The 21,391-nt window shown below is 39.5% G+C and overlaps 1 protein-coding gene and 1 long non-coding RNA gene across 10 annotated transcripts in view; one reads left to right on the top strand and one right to left on the bottom strand.

Moving 5' to 3' along the window:
- Positions 1–11,621: 11,621 nt before the first annotated feature.
- LOC309796520 lies at positions 11,622–13,619 on the bottom strand. Its single transcript, XR_014292471.1, has 3 exons — positions 13,534–13,619; positions 13,214–13,277; positions 11,622–11,989 (listed from the first exon to the last, which is right to left on the bottom strand). It is a non-coding gene; the product is annotated as an uncharacterized lncRNA (long non-coding RNA).
- A 94-nt stretch (positions 13,620–13,713) lies between these two features.
- HUWE1 (HECT, UBA and WWE domain containing E3 ubiquitin protein ligase 1) overlaps positions 13,714–21,391 on the top strand; it is a 144,903-nt gene continuing 137,225 nt past the window's right edge. For 6 of the 9 annotated variants that reach the window (XM_082609743.1, XM_082609742.1, XM_082609746.1 and 3 more), the window contains exons 1-3: positions 13,714–13,798; positions 13,998–14,099; positions 19,935–20,071. The gene's annotated coding sequence lies outside the window, so the exon portion shown is untranslated. Of the gene's footprint in view, positions 13,799–13,997; positions 14,100–16,288; positions 16,489–16,657; positions 16,677–18,035; positions 18,124–19,934; positions 20,072–21,391 lie in introns of those variants that run through there. The other 3 variants (XM_082609740.1, XM_082609739.1, XM_082609741.1) reach the window with 3 other exon arrangements.

Here is a 21,391-nt window from a genome sequence, read left to right as displayed (position 1 = left end):
TCGGATATGTTTCTTACTCTGTGAATTGAGCTCAGAAAAGTTTGAGAGCCCCTGTCACAGGCTACAGAGTGAGTCACTGTGGCCAGCTGACTGTATGTGCCTAATTTGGCAAGTCTAGTGGATTTTTTTCTCTTTTGTTTTTGTTTTTGCTGTTGTGAGCAAGAATGGCAGATGTAGGCCAATTATAGCCTTCTAAAGAGGACTCTCCAGTATCAGAAAAAACACAGGTAATGTTGGGCCAGCTGGGAAACAGGTTTTGGGGTGTGGCTTCTCAGGAGAGGCACAACTCCACCTGGCTGCTCAAGACTCTCCCTCCTGGGAGTGGTAGCACCGCAGGTGAGTATGCAAATGAAACCGAAAGGAGAGACTGCTCTGCAGTGCTGGACCCCAAATCTGTTTTTGTCTGGAATTTTCCAGGGTTCTAGGAGCAACATCGTTCCCATCATTTTTTGCATGGTCCGCACTGTTGGTACCCTACCCAATGGCCATCCTTCACTTTACAGTCCCCATTTTTGTGAATATTTAGGGCAACCCTGTGCATCATGGGAGCTGGGATTCTCAAATGAAGACCTACCTACAAAATGCCAGCCCCCAATTTTTATTACATTCAAAAGGCATAACAACTACTCAGTCAACTTGTTATAAAAGTTTCCAAATGATAGACAGAAGACAAAGGGGGAAAGGAGGGAGGGATAAATCAAGAGTTTGGGATTAACAGATACACAGTACTATATGTAAAATAGATAACCAACAAGAACCTACTGTATAGCACAGGGAACTATATTCAACATCTTGTCATAACCTATAATGGAAAAGAATCTGAAAATATACATAACTGAAATGTATATAACTGAATCACTTTGCTCTACAAGTGAAACTAACACAACATTGTAAATCAACTATACTTCAATTTTTTTTTAAAGTTTCTAAACATATAATCTCAAATTCTGCACCTAGCTGGTAACCAACAGTTTGCAGACTAGTACCAGGCTAGGGACCATACTGAGAGGGGCACTCGTCTGAGGCAACTAATCATGGTAATTCTATTTACCTTGCCAAATACTTGGTTTCAGCATGGGCATGAGACATGATTTCTGGCCATTGAGCTAAGAGAGGATGTCTACTGGGGGTTCCTGGAAAAAGTTTCTCTTAGTCTTAATAAGGGATACATGACAGTTATGTTCTTTCTTCCAGCCTCTTGATGTTGGTATATGACAACGTGATGACTGAGTAGCTGCGGCCATTTCGGGATCATAAGGTGAAGGACCAATAGGCTGAGGATAGTGGTACAGGATGGAGGTAAAGTGGGTACTTAATGATGTTGTTGAGCTGCTGAATCATCTACTTTTGCGTCCCTCCCTCTATGTATATATGGGAGATAATAAAATGGGCTTACTTGTTGATCCACTTTGTGTTGGCTTTGCTGTTACCTGCAACCGAAAGAATTCTAATTGATGCACCTTGCAGGACATGACAGGGTTAACTAGTCTGAGTACAGAGGCCTAGCTGTACTTAGGATATTTTATTGTGAGCTTAGAATTCTCAGAAGAAATTTTTCAAATAAAAAATGGTTAAACAAAGCTGCAGTTGTGTACAGACCCACCAGACATAGCAGATGTCATTCTAATTCTAGTATCATTTTTTTGTATTTTCTTTTTTAATTAACATACAGTAAATTTAAATTTTTGTGTATATAGTTCCATTTTAACACATGCATAGATTTGTGTAACCACCACTGTAATCATGATACAGAACAGTTCCATTGCCCCATAAAACTCTATCATGCTTTGGCTTTGAAGTCACACCCACCCCCCACTCCTAACCACTGATCTTTTCTCCATCACTATATTTTTATCCTTTCAAAAATATCATATAAATGGAAGTATACAATATGTAATGTTTTGAGATCATATTCCTTCATTCAGCACAATGCCTTTGAGATTGATTCAAGTTGTTGCATGTTCGTTTCTTTTTATTGTTGAGTAGTAGTCCATTGGATGGATGTACCACAGTTTGTTTATCCATTCATTCCACAAAGGATATTTGTTGTTTCCAGATTTTGGTGATTATGAATAGAACACTTTAAGCTTTTATGTACAGGCTCTTTGTGAACATAAGTTTTTATTTCTCCAGGGTAAATACCTAGGATTAGGATTACTTGGTCATATGTTAAGTGTATATTTAACTTTATATGAAACTGACTAATTCTTTTCCAGGGTGGCTGTACCATTTTTCATGCCTCCCAGCAACATAAGAGAGTTCCAGATGTTTCTGTATGCTTTTTTCTAAAAAAAAATATAGTTTTATGATTGATATTCTGATCTATTAGCCACTTTGAGTTAATTTTCATACAAGGTGTGAGGTTTTGGTCAAGGTTCATTTCTTATACATGGATGTCCAATCGTTCCAATATCATTTGTTGAAAAGACTGTCATTTCTCCATTGAATTCTTTGCACCTTTGTCAAAAATCAATTGACCATATTTGTATGGGTCTATCCTCTCTTTGGTTGCATTGGTCCATATGTCTATCCTTTCTCTATACCACACTGTCTTGAATACTGTAGCTGTATAGTAAGTCTCAAAATCAGATGGTGTGATTCCTCCAACTTTATCAGTATTTTCAATATCATTTTGGATTATACGTCCTTTGCCTGTCCACATAAATTTTAGAGTCAGCTCATCTGTATATACAACAAATCTTACTGGGATTTTGATAGGAACTGCATTACATCTACAGATCAATTTAGGGAAAACTGACATCTTTAATATGTTGAGAGCTCCAGTCCATAAACATGGTATATTTCTCCAGTTATTTAGGCCTTTGGAGATTTCTTTCATCAGTGTTTTGCAGTTTTCAGCATATAGATCCTGCACATGTTTTGTTTGATTTTTATCTATTTCATTTTTTGGAGCTATTATAAGTAGTATTGTTTATTGCTAGTATATAGAAATGTGATTGATTTCTGTGTGTTGATCTTGTATTCTTGAACCTTGCCAAATTCATTCATTAGTTCCAGGAGGGTGAGTGTGTGTGTGTGTGTGTGTGTGCGTGCGTGTTATTTGTGACTGTCTGTGTAGACAATCATGTCATCTGTGAATAGGGACAGTTTTACTCCTCTCCCTTCTTTCCTCTCCTCCCCCTCCCTAACTGCCTAGGATTAAGATGCCTAATTTGGATGAAATATAAGAGTGGAGGATAAGTAGAGTTGTTATAGGTCATCTGCAAATTATTCAAGTTGCTTAGAAGTCATTCTACACGCAAGAGGGAGGGGATATGGGGACACATATATACGTATAGCTGACTCACTTTGTTATACAGCAGAAACTAACACACCATTGTAAAGCAATTATACTCCAATAAAGATGTTAAAGAAAAAAGAGAAGTCATGCTACAACAAGATAATAGAGGGCTTCCCTGGTGGCGCAGTGGTTGAGAGTCCGCCTGCCGATGCAGGGGACACGGGTTCGTGCCCCGGTCCGGGAAGATCCCACATGCCGTGCAGTGGCTAGGCCCATGAGCCATGGCCGCTGAGCCTGCACGTCTGGAGCCTGTGCTCCACAGCAGGAGAGGCCTCAACAGTGAGAGGCCCGCATACCACACACACAAAAAAGATAATAGAAATACATATGCAGATGATATCATGTACTATGAAAAAATAATTAAAATTTTAATAACAAATATTATAAAAATACCAGTACTCCTATGTGCCAGGGACTGCTCTAATAATTATACATAAATGAACTTATCTAGTAATCACAATGCTATCATATGGGTACTATTTTCCCCATTTTACAGATGCAGAAACTGTAAATGGCAGAGCTGGGTACAAACCCAGGTAGTCCGGCTTCAGCACTTGCACACTTTACTATTACACAATGGAACATAAGATTCTAGAAGCAAACTCTAAGATATCTGGGAGATTAGCATTTAATAAAGGGGGCATTTCAAATGAATGAGTAAAATGTCAACTATTCTATAATTATGTAGGAACAATTGGATAGCCATTGGGAAAAATTAAAGTTGGAAATCTACATTTGTTCTGTACATCAAAATAAAACCTGTATGGGACAAGTATTCAAAGGTAAAAATTAAAAGCATAAAGGTGCTAGAAGAAAACATGGAGAAAGAGTTTTATAATCTTGATGTAGGGAAAGCTTTTCAAAGTACAACACATATGCCAGATATTATAAATGAAATGAACAATAATTTGATTATATAAAATATTTTAAATTTGTATATTCTAAGAAAAAAATTTACAAGTTTCAAAAACAAATAACAAACTGAGGAAAATATTTGAGACAGGAAGACAAAGGGTTATTATCCATAATATAAAAAAGAGCTATTCCATTTTAAAATCTGGTTGTTTGAGGTTTTGTTGTTGTTGTATGAATTCTTTATATGTTTTGGATATTAGTCCCTTATTGGCTATATGATTTGCAAATATCTTCTCTCATTCAGTAGGTTGTCTTTTTGTTTTGTTGATGGTTTCCTTTGCTAGGCAAAGCTTTCTAGTTTGATGTAGTCCCATTTGTTTATTTTTGCTTTTGTTTCCCTTGCCTGAGGAGATATATTCAGAAAGATATTGCTAAAATCTATGTCAAAGAGTGCACTGACTCTGTTTTCTTCTAGGAGTTTTATGGTTTCAGGTCTTACAGTCAAGTCTTTAATCCATCTTGAGTTGATTTCTGTGTATGGTATAAAATAATAGTGTAGTTTCTTTTTCTTTTTTCTTTTTTTGCATGTGGCTGTGCAGTTTTAACAACACCATTTAGTGAAGAGACTATCCTTTCTCCATTGTATATTCTTTGTTATTTTGTTGTAAATTAATTGTCCATATACGTGTGGGTTTATTTCTGGACTCTCAATTCTGTTCCATTGATCTATGTATCTGTTTTTCTGCCAAGACCATGCTGTTTTGATTATTATAGTTTTGTAACATAGTTTAAAATCAGGGAGTGTGATACCTCCAGCTTTGCTCTTTCTTCTCAGGATTGCTTTGGCTATTTGAGGTCTTTGTGGTTCCATATAACTTATAGAATTTTTTGTTCTGTTTCTGTGAAAAGTTTCCTTGGGGTTTTGATAAGGATTTCATTGAATCTGTAGATTGTTTTAGGTAATATGGACATTTTAACAATGTTGATTCTTCCAATCCACAAGCACAAAATATCTTTCCATTATTTGTGCCACTTTGGAAAACAGTATGGAGATTCCTCAAAAAATTAAGAATAGAACTACCATACGATCCAGCTATTCCACTTCTGGGTATTTATCCAGAGAATACAAAAACACCAATTTGAAAAGATATACGCACCCCTATGTTCATCACAGCATTATTTACAGTAGCCAACATATGGAAACAACCTAAGTGCCCATCAACAGATGAATGGATAAAGAGGATGTTTTACATACACACACACACACACACACACACACACACACACACACACCCCAGAATACTACTCAGCCATAAAAAAATGAAATCTTGCCATTTACAACAACATGGATCGATCTTGAGGGTATTATGCTAAGTGAAATAAGTCAAATACTACACGGTTTCATTCATATGTTGAATACAAAAAACAAACAAACAAAACAAAATAAATGAATAAACCAAACAAAACAAAAACAAACATGTATATACGGAACAGAGTAGCAGTTTCGAGAGGAGAAGTGGCAGGGGGGAGTTCAAACTGGTTAAAGGGGGTCAACTGTAGGGTGGTAAATGGGAAATAAATTTTTGGTGGTGAGCATGCTGGCATGTATTCAGAAGTAGAAATATAATGTAGTATAGATTAAACATATAATGTTATAGATCAATGTCATTGCAATAAAAAATTTTTAAATAAAAATTAAAAAAGAGACCTATTCATAATCAGTAACAAAATACTAAATTCAATAAAAACATGGGCAAACAACACAAACAGGCTACCCATTTGAAAAAGGAAGAAGAATACAAATGGCTAAGAAACAAATGAAAAGGTGCTCAACTTTACCAAAAATCAAAAACAATTAAAGCAATGACATATCACTTTGACATATCAGACTAACAAAGAAAAAATGAATGAAAATGCACAGCTTTGGCAAGGGTATGGGGGGAATCACTCTCATACTCTGGTACTACAAATATAAATTTGTATAATTTCTTTTAGAGGGCAAGTTGGCAATAGCTATCCAATTGTAAAATGTGCATACCCATTGGAGCAATTCCATTTCCAGCATTTGTCTTACAGAAGTACATACATGTGGGGCTTCCCTGGCGGTGCAGCAGTTAAGAATCTGCCTGCCAATGCAGGGCACGTGAGTTCGAGCCCTGGTCAGGGAAGATCCCACATGCTGCGGAGCAACTAAGCCCGTGTGCCACAACTACTGAGCCTGCACTCTAGAGCCCGCAAGCCACAACTACTGAGCCCACGCACCACAACTACTGAAGCCCACGCGCCTAGATCCCATGCTCTGCAGCAAGAGAAGCCACTGCAATGAGAAGCCCGTGCATCGCAACGAAGAGTAGCTCCCGCTCGCTGCAACCAGAGAAGAGCCTGCACACAGCAACGAAGACCCAACACAGCCAAAAATAAAATAAATTAATTAAAAAAAGAATTATACACATGTGCAAAGCTATTTACAAGGATGTTCATTTTAGCACTCTATAATAATGAAAAATCAGTAACAATCCAAAGGAGCACCCACCCCATGCAACTAATTTTTTAGAAAGGGTAAAGTTTTAAGTATTTATATATTAAGAAACCCATAATCTACTGTTACCTTATCCACTTATTTCTGAGGATCCTCAGGGGATTTTTATAGGGTGACTATTACTTAAATTAGCACAGCTTTGTAACTTGTAGAATGGGCATAATTGTAATACTTGCCTCATAGGATTGTTTATTCATTCTTTCTTTCAAAAAATATTTATTAAATAGATACAAATGTTAGGTACTGTGCTAGGTGCTGGGGTACAAATATAAACAAAACAGACATAGTCCCTGCTCTCCAGGAGCTCACTGTCCACTATAAGGTGTGTGTGTAGGGTATATGTATGTCTGTGTGTGGTGGGGGGAACAGGCATTAATCACACAGCTGTACAACTGTCTTGGGTGCCTATGGAGTAAAATAGCAGAGTATCATGAAAGTGTATTACAGGCTGCCTTGGTCTAGTTTTGGGGGGGTGAGGGAGGGCTTCCCTGAAGTGATATTTGAATTAAAAAAAGATAGTGATGGACCAGGCACTTTGTACAAATGCTCACTCCAGAGATTAGTTAAAAAAAATAAGGTAGATGTATATACACTGACATAGAAAGCATGTCAAGAATACATTGTCAATAAAGCAAGTTGTAAAACAGATATAGCATAATTCTCTCCCTTTTTATGATTAAAAAATCTATAGTATAATACATATATCTATCAATGTATAGATAGAAAAAGATCTGGAAGAATATATATCATACTAACAGTTGTTAACTCTATTTGAATAATTTGTCTGTCTGACATTCTGTAATCAGAAAAAAAACCAATAAAGATGTATATATATAGGAGCAACAGCATTAACGTTAGAAATGTTAGTATTCGAGGCAAAAAATTTTAAATAGGGTAAAAGAGATACTGATAAAAGATACTATCTATCAAGAATATCTTCTGTCATGAACATATATACCAAATGATATTCCGTTAAAATATATAAAGAAATCAGAAAAACAGATAAGTTATATTTTATAAGGTAACTTAAAAAAATGCCTATGCAACCCTTGCAAAAGTTGATCATGTACTAAGTCACAAAAGAAAGCATAATACATTTCTATTAGTAGGAATCATAAAAGTCACGCTATTGGACCACAGTGCAATACAACTAACTTCTAATTACAAAAACAGCCAAAAAAAAGTTGTCACTTCAAAAATCAAACAACACTTCTAAATAACTCATGGTCAAAGAAGAAATCAAAACCAAAATTATAGACTAGAAATTAATGAGAATGAAAGTACTACATATTAAGGTCAAACAGAAAAAATTTATAACCTTAAATGATTTTAGAAATAAGTAAGGAAGACTGAAAATGAATAAGCCACATATTTAATGTAAGCCATTTCAAAGAAAACAGCAAAACAAACTTAGAACTAGAGGAAGATATTAATAAATATAAAAGCTGAAAATAATTTATTAAGTAGAGAATAGGATGGGAGAAAGTGGTAGAATAGGAAAATAAATCCGAGAAATATGGTTTGATTGATGGATAGATGATAGCTATGTGATAAAGTATAGCAAAACATTAATGATAAAATCTATGTTGTGGGTATGCAGGTGTTCACTGTAAAACTCCTTCAACTTTGCTCCATGTTTGAAATGTTCATAATTAAATAGATTAAAAACCTATTATCATCCAGAACATGAGTTTGTGAAACACTGCACTAGAAGTTTCACTAAACCAGGAGAAAGACAAAGATGTCCACTGTTGCCTCTACTATTTAACCTTTTTTTCCCAGAAGTTCAGTAAAACATTATATGTCAAGTAAATGCATATAGGAATTATAAATATGATAAGGAGGGGAAATCATTATCCACCTGGAAAACCAAAGAAAATGAATAGAAAAACTATTAGAACTTATAAGGAAGGTAAGTAGGATGGCCAGTTACAAAAAGACATCCCATTATGCATGAAAAATATAAAGGGCTACTTCTAAATAGAGGTGGTAGTGAAGGGGAAGGGTGGTGAAACACGTCTTTCATGTGTTGCTCCGTGAATGGTACTTCCGTAATGTTTGAATCTTTTACAACAAGAATGATTCACGTAGTTGTTTGAAAAGGGGAAAATAAATCTATAGTAGGCAGAATTCTAGAATGCCCCCTCCCTAGATTTCCCACCCTAATTTCTGGACTTTGAATGTGATGAGATACCATACCTATGATATGTTACATTACCTGGTAAAAGAGATTTTGCAGATGTATTTAAGGTTCCCCTTAAAATAGGGAGATTATTTTGTATTATCCCAATAGCCTTAATCTAATCACATAAACCTTTTAAAAGCAGAGAGCTTTGAGAGATTTCAAGCAAAAGAACGATTCAGTGTGCCAGTGCTGGCTTGAAGATGAAAGGGGACACGTAAGGAAAAATGTGAGCAGCCTCTAGAAGTTGGGAGCATGGGGATCTCAGTGCTACAACAGTAAGGAATTAAATCCTGACAACAACCTGAATGAACCTGAAGTGGATTCTTCTCCAGAGAACTCCAGATAAAAGCCAAGTCTGGGGACACCTTGATTTTGGCATTGTATGATCCTAAACAGAGAACTCAATCAAGCCCACCAGGACATCTGACCTACAGAACTGTGAGACAATAAGGTGTTGTTTTATGGGTTTTTTGTTTGTTTGTTTGTTTGTTTGTTTCGGTACGCGGGCCTCTCACTGTTGTGGCCTCTCCCATTGAGGAGCACAGGCTCCGGACGCGCAGGCTCAGCGGCCATGGCTCACGGGCCTAGCCGCTCTGCAGCATGTGGGATCTTCCCAGACCAGGGCACGAACCCATGTCCCCTGCATCGGCAGGCGGACTCGCAACCACTGCGCCACCAGGGAAGCCCTAAGGTGTTGTTTTAAATGGCTAAATTTGTGGTAATTTGTTATGCAACTATAGAAAACAAATACAAAATACATTACATCAGCAAAACAATGATGTGTCCTCTATCAAATTTTCAAAAGTTCAAAATCTGTTAATGACCCAGTCATGCAGCAGGATAGGGAGATGACATCCCATACACCCCACGGAAACGTAAATTGGGAAAATCTTTCTCAAAGTACACTGAGCTATGCCTATCAACCTCTCCCAAAATGTGGATATGCTGTGCCTTATTGAAATTATTGTAGTTAAATAATTATAGTGGTGAGGAAAGATTTTTCTAAATGTCCTTCACAGAGTTGCTTATTAACAGTGGACAATTAGGAACAACATGAATATATGGCAATAGAAGACTAGTTTGTCAAATATAATATCCTACACCCATTTGATGAAATAAATTTATGTAATATAAAGCCCAATAGGAATTCTTATAGAACTTTACCAGCTAATTTAAAAATTCATCTGGAAAAGAAAATGCACCAGAATAGCCAAGAAATTTGTGGGGAAAAAGACAGAGGAGCTTGCCCTAGCAGAGATGAAATAATTTAAAGCTCAGATGTTTTTAAAAAGTATGGTATTGATGCTGGTATGGATTTTAGGACCATCGAACTGATGATTTACATTCAAACCCATATACATACTTAGGAATTTGGTTTTTATTTATTTAGTTAGTTTTGACTATGTTGGGTCTTCGTTGCTGCACGTGGGCTTTCTCTAGTTGTGGCAAGGGAGCTACCTTTGCTGCGGTGCATGGGCTTCTCATTGCGGTGGCTTCCCTTGTTGCGGAGCACGGGCTCTAGGCACGTGGGCTTCAGTAGTTGTGGCATGTGGGCTCAGTAGTTGTGGCTCACGGGCTCCAGAGAGTAGGCTCGGTAGTTGTGGTGCATGCGCTTAGTTGCTCCATGGCATGTGGGATCTTCCCGGACCAGGGCTCAAACCCGTGTCCCTTGCATTGGCAGGTGGATTCTTAACCACTGCACCACCAGGGAAGTCCCAGGAATTTGGTTTTTGATAGAGGGAAAGAATGATCTGTTCAATTAATGCTTAGGGCCCTATGAAAAATACTAATAAGTAATTAGTATTACAATGGAATAATATTCACCTATGAAACATACCATTGTTAGAACATTTAATGACTAAGAAAAATGTTTACCAAAAAAATTCCAGAAAATTAAAGAGCTAAATCTATAAAATTCTAAAATATTACAAGGAAATATAGAACAATGTTTCTAATCTTGGAGTAGAAAAGTCTTATACAAAATTCAAACTGCAAAAGCTATAAAAGAAACCATTGATAAATTTGAATACATTAACATTTAAAACATCTATACTCAAAAAGATCCCATAAGCAAAGCTTAAAAATAAGGAAAAGTCTGCAAAAAAATTTCCCATACCTGTAACAAAGATTTATATCCAGACTACATAATTTAATAAGAAGTCAAAAAATCCCATTGGAAGACAGATAAAAGATATGAACAGGCAAAGTCACCAAACAACAAAAGCAAATGGCCAAAAAATCATATGAAAATATTCCTTAACTTCGATAATAATCAGGGAAATGCAAATAATGAGACATTTTTCAACCATCACATTGGTACAACATTGAAATGATTGGTTAATACCAGCATGGATAAAAATTTAGGGAAATGGTTATTCTTATTCACTCCTGATGTAGGTGTAAACTGGGTCTTTCTGCATGGCAATTTGGCATTACCTATTAAAATTCCAAAAAGTGCTGTTTGAGCCACCTATTTTACTTCTTCATATTTATCTTATAGAAATATTTTAGCATAGCACTGTTAATAGTAAAAAAAAAAGCACTGTAACAGTATAAGATTGAAAACAATTTTGTATCTATCAATAGGTTACTTATCAATAGTTAACTCTAGTACACTCATTCAATGGAATACTATGCAGTACGTAAAATGAATGAGGTAGATTTATATATACTGACATGGAAGGATCTTTAAGACATAGTAAGTGAATAAAGCAATTAGAACAATACATAAAATAGGATGCCATTTATATTTTTAAAAAGTAAAAAACACAAAACAAAGCTATGTATTTTTATATGTGTATGTAAGAGGAACTTTACATTTTTCTGCTTTGAGTGTTTTACAATAATGTATTCATTCATGTGTAATTAGGCAAACATTTTTAAAATGAAAAAAGAACAAAAACGAAACTAATTACATGTTAAAGAAAGGAATGCCTAATGTTGCCATTAAAATTGTTACAGGGCTTCCCTGGTGACGCAGTGGTTGAGAGTCCGCCTGCCGATGCAGAGGACATGGGTTCGTGCCCCGGTCCGGGAGGATCCCGCATGCCATGGAGTGGCTGGGCCCGTGAGCCATGGCCGCTGAGCCTGCGTGTCCGGAGCCTGTGCTCTGCAACGAGAGAGGCCACAACAGTGAGAGGCCCGCGTACCGCAAAAAAAAAAAAAAAAAAAAAAAAAAAAATTGTTACAGACAAATATTTAATGGCATGACAAATATTCACTAGGTTATTAAATAATAACATGCTATGATACTGTTTTTGTTTAGAACAATAAGTACATATGTAATGCATAGAAAAAGGCTGGGAGGACATAAAACCAAAACATTAAGAGTGGTCCTCTCTAGGTGGTAGGATTATAAATTTTTAATCTTTTGGTATCTTCTTTATGCTTTCATATAATTTCTGAATAGTCTACAATTAAAAAAAATAGAAACAACAGGTGTGTGCGTGTGTGTGTAGGGGGATATTAGTTGAAATTAGGACTGCAAAAGGAGTGGAGCTGGCAAGAGAACTAAAGGGTGCTGCAGACTGAAATTAAAACTAGAGTTGTGGGGTATGTGGGATTTTAGAATTAGGAGTTGGGGAACTAGACTTTATGGGGCCTAGGAATTGACAATAGAAATTTAAGGGTTAGAATTAGGAGTAGAGACCATGGATTATTAGAATTAATTCAGATGGTGTGAGAGATTGTAATTAAAATCAAAGTCTGTATTAAATTAAAAGGTTTTTTGAAAACTATAATGGCAATATCGGTGAGGGTATGGGAATATCTGAATGAACTGGAATTCTCATGTATTTCTGGTGGGACCCTAGCTACTTCATTTCTACAAATTTCTCGAGAAGAGTCTCAGAAATATCCAAATATTTAGTTACATCAAATTTCATACCTGTATTTTTTATAATTAAAAAAGACAAACATCGAGTCTTGGTTAAATAATTAGCATTACAATGGAGTAACATTCACCCATTAAAAATAGCATTGTAAGAATATTTAATGGGTCAATCTACCTCAAATGGGCCTCCATAAAACTGAGATTATACACAAAATTTTATGTGTAAATATATATATTTGGCGGGCAGTGGATCCATTCATCACATTCTCAACTTGGGGCATTAACCACTGCTCTGGAGGGCTGGAATTAGAACCGGAGGGTACAATTACAGTTTTTATTTCCTCTATGTCTCAAGAGTACTTCAGATAGTGCTTTTGTCTCTATACTTTACATGCTTTTTGTTAAAAATTCAAACCTTACTGAAGTATCTAGAGTTTCGAGTCAAAGCTCCCTTCTTCTGCACCCCAGAAGTAAAGCACGGTTAATAGTGGTAACTCTTACCTGATCTTTTTTATTCTTATGCATTCACAGATGTAGATCCTCTATAAGCTCTTTGCCAATCGCACTGTCACCCCAAATAATACCAAGGAGAAAAAGAGAATGTTTATTGAGGTCTCACTACCTCCCTGAAGTAAGGGTTTACCTGTGTAAACTCACTATGGTAGGCGCCCCCGTCATCTCCCGCCCTCCACACAGTGTCCCCGCTTGCCCTCTCGCCCCCCATTCTTCGCTAGGCAGCTGGAGAGATTAATTTTTAAACGTTAGTCACATCAAATCACGTCACCCTTCAGCGGTTTCCATCGTGCCTCGAATCAACTCACAATTCCTTAGTGACCCTACTATCCTCTACGGTTGGGTTTGCTGGGCCTGGAGTACCTCAGGCGCGGTCCCCCGTAGGGGACCCGGCTTCACCGCGGAGGGAGTGCCCTCCCGGGGGGCAGGGGCGGGGCTTCTCGAGCTGGGGGCGGAGCCTCAGAACGAGTATGAGGAGAGCCGGAGGGGGAGGTTTTCGGCGGAGGGCGAGCTGAGGGGAGCAGGTCTGAAGCAGGGCCGCGGACTCGGTACGCTCCTGGTAGTGCCGCTGAGGTGAGCGTCTTCCTCCGGGCTGGGGGGCGGGCTCTGCTCTCGCGGCCGTCCTCTGCTTCTCGCTGGGGGATGTTCCCACGGGACCCTGCGCTGAGGCGCGGAGGTGGCGGCCTTGGGGAGCCTACGGGAGAGGCTGGTGAAGGAACCCGGCGGCCTGCCTCAGCCCTCCCTCAACCCCGCCTTCTCTCCCCTCCCCCAGGCCTCGGCCGGCGCCAGTGAAGAGAGCTCGCCGCATCTCCTGGAGGCAGCCCGGCAGCGGCCGGCAGTGCGGCGAGAGAGCGGCCGACAGTGGGGATGCGAGGTACCGGCATTAGTCGTGGCCAAGTGGCCCTAGAGAGGGAGTAAAGGCCGGGCCTGCGGCGTTTCTCTCAGGGGTTCGAGGAAGGCGGCCTCAGAGGAGGGGGAAGGTGAGGGGGCTGGCAGGCAGGCTTCGCGGGTAACTACTTAGGCGTCGTATATGTAGGTTTTGGTATCTAAATGGTACTACACACACACGCGCGCGCACACACACACACATTCATTTCGGCTAATTGCTTTTTAAAAACTTAACAATATGTCTTGTAGATCTTCCTATATCAGGGAATCTAAATTTATCTCATTTATAAACAGCTGAATTGTATGATTGTACTACAGTTTATTTAACTATTTCCCGATTGATGTACATTGGCTTGTTTCCCTTTTGGGGGAGGGAAGGGGCTATTACAAGCAATGCTATAATGAATGGGCTTGTGTGTGTGTGTGTGTGTGTGTGTGTGTGTATTTCATGTATGAGTATTTCTGTAGGAGAAATTCTTAGGAGAGTAATCGCTGGGTCAAAATGTTTATGCATTTTGAATTTTGATTAATTTGTCCAAACTGTCTTCCCAAAAGGCTATACTAATTTACACTCTTCAATGTTGTGCGAGAATGCCCATTTTTCCACAGTTGTGCCAACACAAATTATCATCAACCTTTGTAATTTTGGCCAATTTAAAGGGCAAAAAATGGTATGTCATTTTTTTCATTTGCATTTCCCTGATTACTTGTGAAGTTGAACATATTTTTTATTTGTCCGATTACAGAACTAAATAGGCAAATATCGATAGTTTTCCTATCTATAAGCAGTAAGCATTTCGAAATTTTAACACTAAAAAAACCCCATTCACAATAACAAGAAAAAAGAATAAAAATACCTAGAAGTAAACTACAAAACTTTATTGAGGAATATAATGAAAGAACGTTTACATACGTGAAGAAGGGGATACTGTGCTTCTGTATAAGAAGGCTCAATTTTGTAGTGATGTCCATTTTATTCTGTGTTGATTTATACAGTTCATGCAATTTCAATAAATATACCAAGTGTTTGGAACTTAACATGATTCTAAAGTTCATCCAGAAAAAATATGGCTAAGAACAACCGAGAAAATATTTTAAAGATAAGTAAATATGGGGTATTTGTACTACCAGATATTAAAATGTACTCTAAAGGAACATTATATAAATTAGAATAGACAGAACAATGCCTTAGAATAGGAAAGCCCACAAATCGAGCCAGATTGGCTCCCAAGATTTATTGGAGAAACATTGTTGGCTAGACGTGGAAAAACTGCCATATTAAAAGCTTCAAGCACGCACTCCCCCCCAACCCACCCCCTTGGAAGCTTGAATTTTTCCTGAAGGCAGACCTCTTTGTTTGGAGAAAACCACTTTATTGGATCTTTTGGTTATGCCAAGGTAAAGCCTCAGGAGTTAAAATTTGTGGCTTTGGAGCTAGAACTAATGATATGAGCCTTTAGTTAGATTAAGATGGATTCAGTAGCCTGCAGTGCGGCGAGGGAAGGAGTCTGAATATTATCGGTCTTAAAAAATTTTTTTCCGATCTAATGGGCCAAAAATGTTATGTCATTGTTTTCATTTGCATTTGCGTGCTTATTGTGAGATAGAACGTATTTTATGTGTTAGTCCAAAATAATATGTGATTCCTGGAGTCAGGTAACAATGGGAGATCTATTGCTCCTCTCCCAGAATGGAGTTTGGTTAATTGGTACAGCTCCGCCCGGAAGCGTGAGAATAAACAGGTTGACTTTTTAAATTTTCCTCAAGCACTAGGCTCTAGACACCTTAGATCGGGGGCGGAGGCAGTTTTCAGGACATGGCCGAGATTTGGCGCTGAGCTGTGTCATCGCGAGGTTTGGCAGCCAGCTCCGCAGTGGGTCGGAAACCTCGTGGTAGGCGAGATCCCTGCAGGACGGGAGGTTCCTCCCTTCCCCTGAAAACTCCCAGTCATTTTCATGGAGCCCCGCCTCTCTCCTTTTTAGGAGCGTGCCCCAGGTCTCGCGAGATCTCGTATTTCCTAAAGACGAGGCGCGGGCGGCATCCTGCGGTGGTGAATTCGAAGGTCTCGCGGAGACCGAAACGTGTTATCGCGATAGTTCTGACCGCGCATGCGCGAGCCGGCGGCGGCAGAGTGGCTCCGCCCCTCGGCTCCGTGAGTTTGTGCGTCATTTGCTTTTTGCTCCGCGTAGGGTGAGAGCGGAGCCGTAGCGACTTCGGCTTTGGTGGGAGGAGGGGTCTGTGAAGGGCTGGGCTCAGGCTGTTCCCGTCGGGTAGAGGTTCTCGCGGGATCGCGCGGAGGCGGCTGCGGTTCGGCTACAGACTGCAGTAGCCGCGGAGGCGGCGGCAGCGTCTTCGGCTCGTGCTGTTCCTAGCCGGTGAGTTCTCGCGGGAGCGGGGTTACGTTCTCTTGGAGTCCTTCGGCGGTGGCGGAGGTACCTCGGGTGGGGGGTGGCAGTGACTAGGGTCGGTTTGCCTGCTGTTAAGATGGCGGCGGAAGCTGATGTCTGTCCGGCCAGGACCCGGGACTGAGATGTTGGCTGTCCGCGTTTGTGACATCTCTCAGGTACCCGACGTTAAGAAGGTGACGATTGGCGAAAAGCCGAGGTGCCGATAAGCCGAACCTGAGGTGAAGACCACTCCGTCTGTGGTCGGTTGAGGCGACACCATTTCCCGGGCCTCAACCGCGTGTGGGCCCGCCTTTACCCCACCAATCGGTCAACGCCTCCGTTGTCGCCGCCGCAGTGGGCGGGTTGGGAAGGGTGGGGGACGGGAGTCCTGGAGTTCGTTGGGGAGTGGGGTTGGGGGTTAGATTGGGCAGCGGGGGAGATGGGACCAACCTACGATGACTGATTCCCTCCTCCTACCTTTTTGTGGGCTCGCCTCGGTTTTCCGCTCCTTCGGGGCCCAAGTGAATCCTCTAGTTTTTCTTGAGTTGAGGTGGGCTGTACTTCCCCAACTCCCATGGTCTTTGAACTAAGATAGAGCGGGTCAAGCTTTGGTGCCTCTGACGTATTCCTTCCCCATTCTCCCCTAATTCCACCGTCCCTTTGAATCTTCCTCATCTACATGGATATTTGAGGCTCGTATTTAAGAGGGAGAGTCAAAGCTTTTCCCTGTCATCCCCTCCCCGGTCCTGTTAGGCAGAGCTTAGCCCAAGTCTCCTAATCCGTCCCGCCCCCGCCCCCCCCCAATTGATCCACTTGACACAGGCGTTGACTAGAGACCCTTTCCTGTTTCCTGCAGTTAGTCCGTCTTCGTGGATGGTCATAGTAGCCTTCAAGCCTGTATGACCCTGATCGGAGCACAGGGCACTGATTTCTCCAGCTCTGCTGCTCAACCATTTTTAAGTGGAACAATGAATGGATTGGTGGTTGGATGATTGCAGTCTTTGTGACCTCTTCGTTCTCGGGGCCGTTAGCCTTTCCTTCCTCATAAACACCCACTCCCCCCCAAAAAAAGGGGGAAAAAAAACTTTTAAAAAGGCTGTAGAGAATAACCCTCCAGTGAACTAACTTTTTGCTCTTCTTCCCCCCCCCCACCCCCCTCCCCGCCCATCTCCTTTGCAAGCTTGGGAACCGCCCCTTTTCCCTGCCTTGCTCTGAGTTCCTGTGGCCTCTTGGTCTGGACATCTTTTTTTGCTGCTAACCACCTCTTACATGTTTCTCATGTAATCATTAAGGATTTATTACTTCTTCTATTCCCCGCCCCCACCATGATGTTTTTCTGGGAGCTGAATCCCCTAGAGAGAAAGGTAGCCTCCTGTCAGTCTCCACTACATTTACCCCCCCCCATGTGCTGGAAAATAAAATAGCTTTGATAGATTATGTCTTGCTCCTCAGTCATTCCCCTGTTGTACTTTTTTTCTCCCCCCGCCATTCCACAATTACTATAGACAATTCCCTATCATTTGTTTCCTTTTTAGATTACATGTTCAGCATTGTTTTCTCTTAGCCCCGGAGTTGTGTATATTGAGGAGACACCAACATTTCCCACTCAAGGGAGGCAGCCTGGTATGGTAGAAATACTGTGTGCTTTGGGTTCACGTCAGACTTTGTGACCTTGGGGAAATTACTTTTCGTATTCTCAGTTTTTCATCTGTATAATGGGGACAGTAGCTCTTAATAGTTGTTAGAATTAAACAATTTATAAAGTGCCTGGCTTATGGTAGGCATACAGTAAATTGTGGTTACTTTTTCTTGGTGTAAAAACACGTTGGCAGATGCACCTGTGTCATATGGTAGTTTTATGACCTGGGAAAGAAGAGATTTTTGTTTAAAGAAACAGTTAAAGAACTGTAAATTTTTAGTATATTTCTAGGCCAGTCCTATCATTTTTGTATATTTTCCCCCCCCCCCCGTAAGCCAAACTTTTTATCTCCAATGGTTTATTATGTTTGAATGTGATTCCTACCTGTGTTTCTGGTCTAGGAATTTTAATGCAAAATCACCTTCCTGGAATGACCCCTGGCCATAATGTTCCTGTCAAGAACCACACCCAGGTGTTCTGCCTTTAGGAAGAGATGTTTCATCCCTTGCCTGCTCCCTCCTTCCACTCCTTCAAAGTCAGTCTGTCCTGTCATTCACCCTATGAAAGTAATGAAATTTGGTGCTGTGCTTTTCACAGTAAGAAAGAGAACATCTGCTAGCTAGTTTTTAAGTGTTCATACTGCTTTTCCCCTACCTCCTTTCTTTGGTCCCTCAGATCAGTGTGGGGATCTGTCATTTGGGCTTACCTGAACAGGATAATTCCTATCTGAGAGGATTTAGAAAGGTTGTTTGGGATACCAAGCTTCTTTTCCAAAGTGAATTACTGACAGTTCTTTAATACACTATCCCCTGTTGTGTTTTTGCCATTTGATATTTTCCAACACTCTTACTAAGTAGAAGTTACTGTATTCAATTGGATGTTAGTTTTCCTTACTGTTTATATTTTAATTAGACCAATATTAAAGTGAGTGCTTTTTTCTAATTACCTTGGATGGATGATGGGGTTTGAAATAGGAATATGATGGTGAAAAGTTTACATAGGATTAAAATTTTGCCATGGGTAACCATCTGTGAATTAACTATATGCAGACACTGGTTTTGCGCTTTAGGGTTTGCTTTATTTAGTTTGAAGTGCTTTGGAGGTAATGTAATTTTCCCCCTTTTTATTGGGAGGACAAGAGATCGCTTTCTGTTTTGAGATTTTGCCTTGGTGTTCTTCACAATGGGTCAAGTACTGATTAGAAATTAAACCTTAACTTGAGTTTTGTCATTCGGAACTAGAATAAATCTGGGAATGATAATCTAGGTGTGACCTCTAAAAGGTTTAATTTATTCTAGGTTGGTCTCTGAGAAGGGAGGAAGGAGTGGCAATACCAGTTAAAAACTGTCTAAGGTTCAGTGGCAGAGTTCAACCTGAGTTTCCAGGGTATTTATCATTTGTTTCCCAGTATGGCCAAAAAAGCATGTATGAAGGTGAAAAATAATTTATGTGTGCAGTTTTTTTCACAAAAAATTCAACGTTGTTTTACTGTCAATTCACAACAAGGATATAACTTTGTCTATAAAATAATCACTATTCCCTATAATTTCATTGGAATTGAGAGCTGAGTTTTCAGGGGTGTTGTCTAAATGTCAAAAGAATTGCTTTAGCTTTGGTTCTGAATTCTTGTTGCTGCTCAAAGCAGGTCCTAAAAAATGAAAATTGATATGTGAGGGTTATTGCTTAAGAAATAATAACTGTGATTATGTTTGAACGTTGATATAATCGTTAGCTCCCCCACACCCTAATAAATGTGTTGTGTATCTCTCCCCCTCCTTTTTTTTTTTTTTTGTAGGTCCTCCAGTAGTCTGACCTGAGTGGGTTAGCACTCCAGAGGAACCAGCAGACCAACTTGGTCAGGAAGGTTCAGGAAGCTGTTGGAGCAGTGTTGGGATTTCCTACCAGGATGAGTATGATTGGCTGTGATTTTAGGTTAGTTTTTGTGGATCTTTGTGGGTAGTATTTATATTTTACTTCCTAGAATGGAGGTGGTGGGGGTGTATGTATTTCCATTCTGTAATTGAGCTACTTTGGTTTCTTCCATTGTCTGGATCTGATGTGGTACTGACTGTTTCTTGTGTTTAAGTGGAGCTCATTACTAAATTAAAATTTAAATGAATTCTGTCTGTACATGATTTTTTAAATCACTCTAAGCATCATTCAAAAAATAAAATTGCAATATATTATGTCTAACCAATTTTTTGGAATTTTTTGAACATATGAAAATTGGATAATATAATGATCCCCCTGTGTACCCATCACCGGCTTTAACAGTTGCCAACTTGCAGCCATTCTTTTTCATCTATACTTCTACCCACTGAGGTGAGGCCCCTTACTCCCTACCCCCTGGATTATTTTGAAATAAACCCCTGCTGTTCTCTTTTTATTTGCAAAATATTTGTATCTAAAAGATAAAGGGCTCTTTTAAACATCAAAACCATTACCACAACTCAAAAAATTAACTGATTTTTTTTCTTTTTCTCACCGTATTGCACTGGCTAAGACTTTCAGGATGATAAAAAAAATTAACTGATTTTTTAAAATATCAAATATGAAGCTAGTGTTCAAATTTTAGTTTGAATCAGGATCCAAAGAAAGTCCATTTATCACAGAGGAAGATTGATATCTCTCTTAAATCTCTTTTAATCTGCAGGTTCCCTCCCTTTTCTTTTTCTTCCAGTTTATTTGTTGAAGAACTTGTCCTGTAGAGTTTCCCCCACATTTGGTGATTACATTCTCAAAGTGGTATCTAACCCATTCTTACTAAGTTAAAGACCCTGGAGGACCCCATTATAATGGAACAATGGCAGTAATCTCCTGTATCCCAGTTGGAGTTGATACTGCTGGCCTAGGCACTATCCCAAAATAACTAGTCATGGGTTCCTTTTTCTGTGGCAGAGTCTGATTTAATTGATACCTGACTTCAGTTCCATGTCTTGGCCCTGCTTACTGCTCCACATGAAAAGTAGGCCTCCTTGTGGAAGAAGCTAATGTTTCCTAGATAATGACCTGATTGTGCCTTTGGGGTTTTTCATTATGGTTTCAATTTCCTTAGGTAGTTTAGTTATTTTTATACTATCTTATAATGTTGCTTTTTATTCTTTTGATGTTGGTATCTCAGCTGCTCTGACCCATAACTTCTAGGCTTTTAAGACTTAGTAATGAGTTCCTCTGGCTGTAATACAGTTTTTGAAATGGCAGTACTAAACAGTTTTTGAGAGCTTCCACTTAGACATCCTGATTTTCAGCTAT

This window comes from Mesoplodon mirus (assembly GCF_964341445.2).
Source record: "Mesoplodon mirus genome assembly, chromosome: X".
NCBI lineage: Eukaryota > Metazoa > Chordata > Mammalia > Artiodactyla > Ziphiidae > Mesoplodon > Mesoplodon mirus.
Note: the sequence above shows the minus strand (reverse complement) of the source record. Positions and strands in the feature narration are given on the sequence as shown.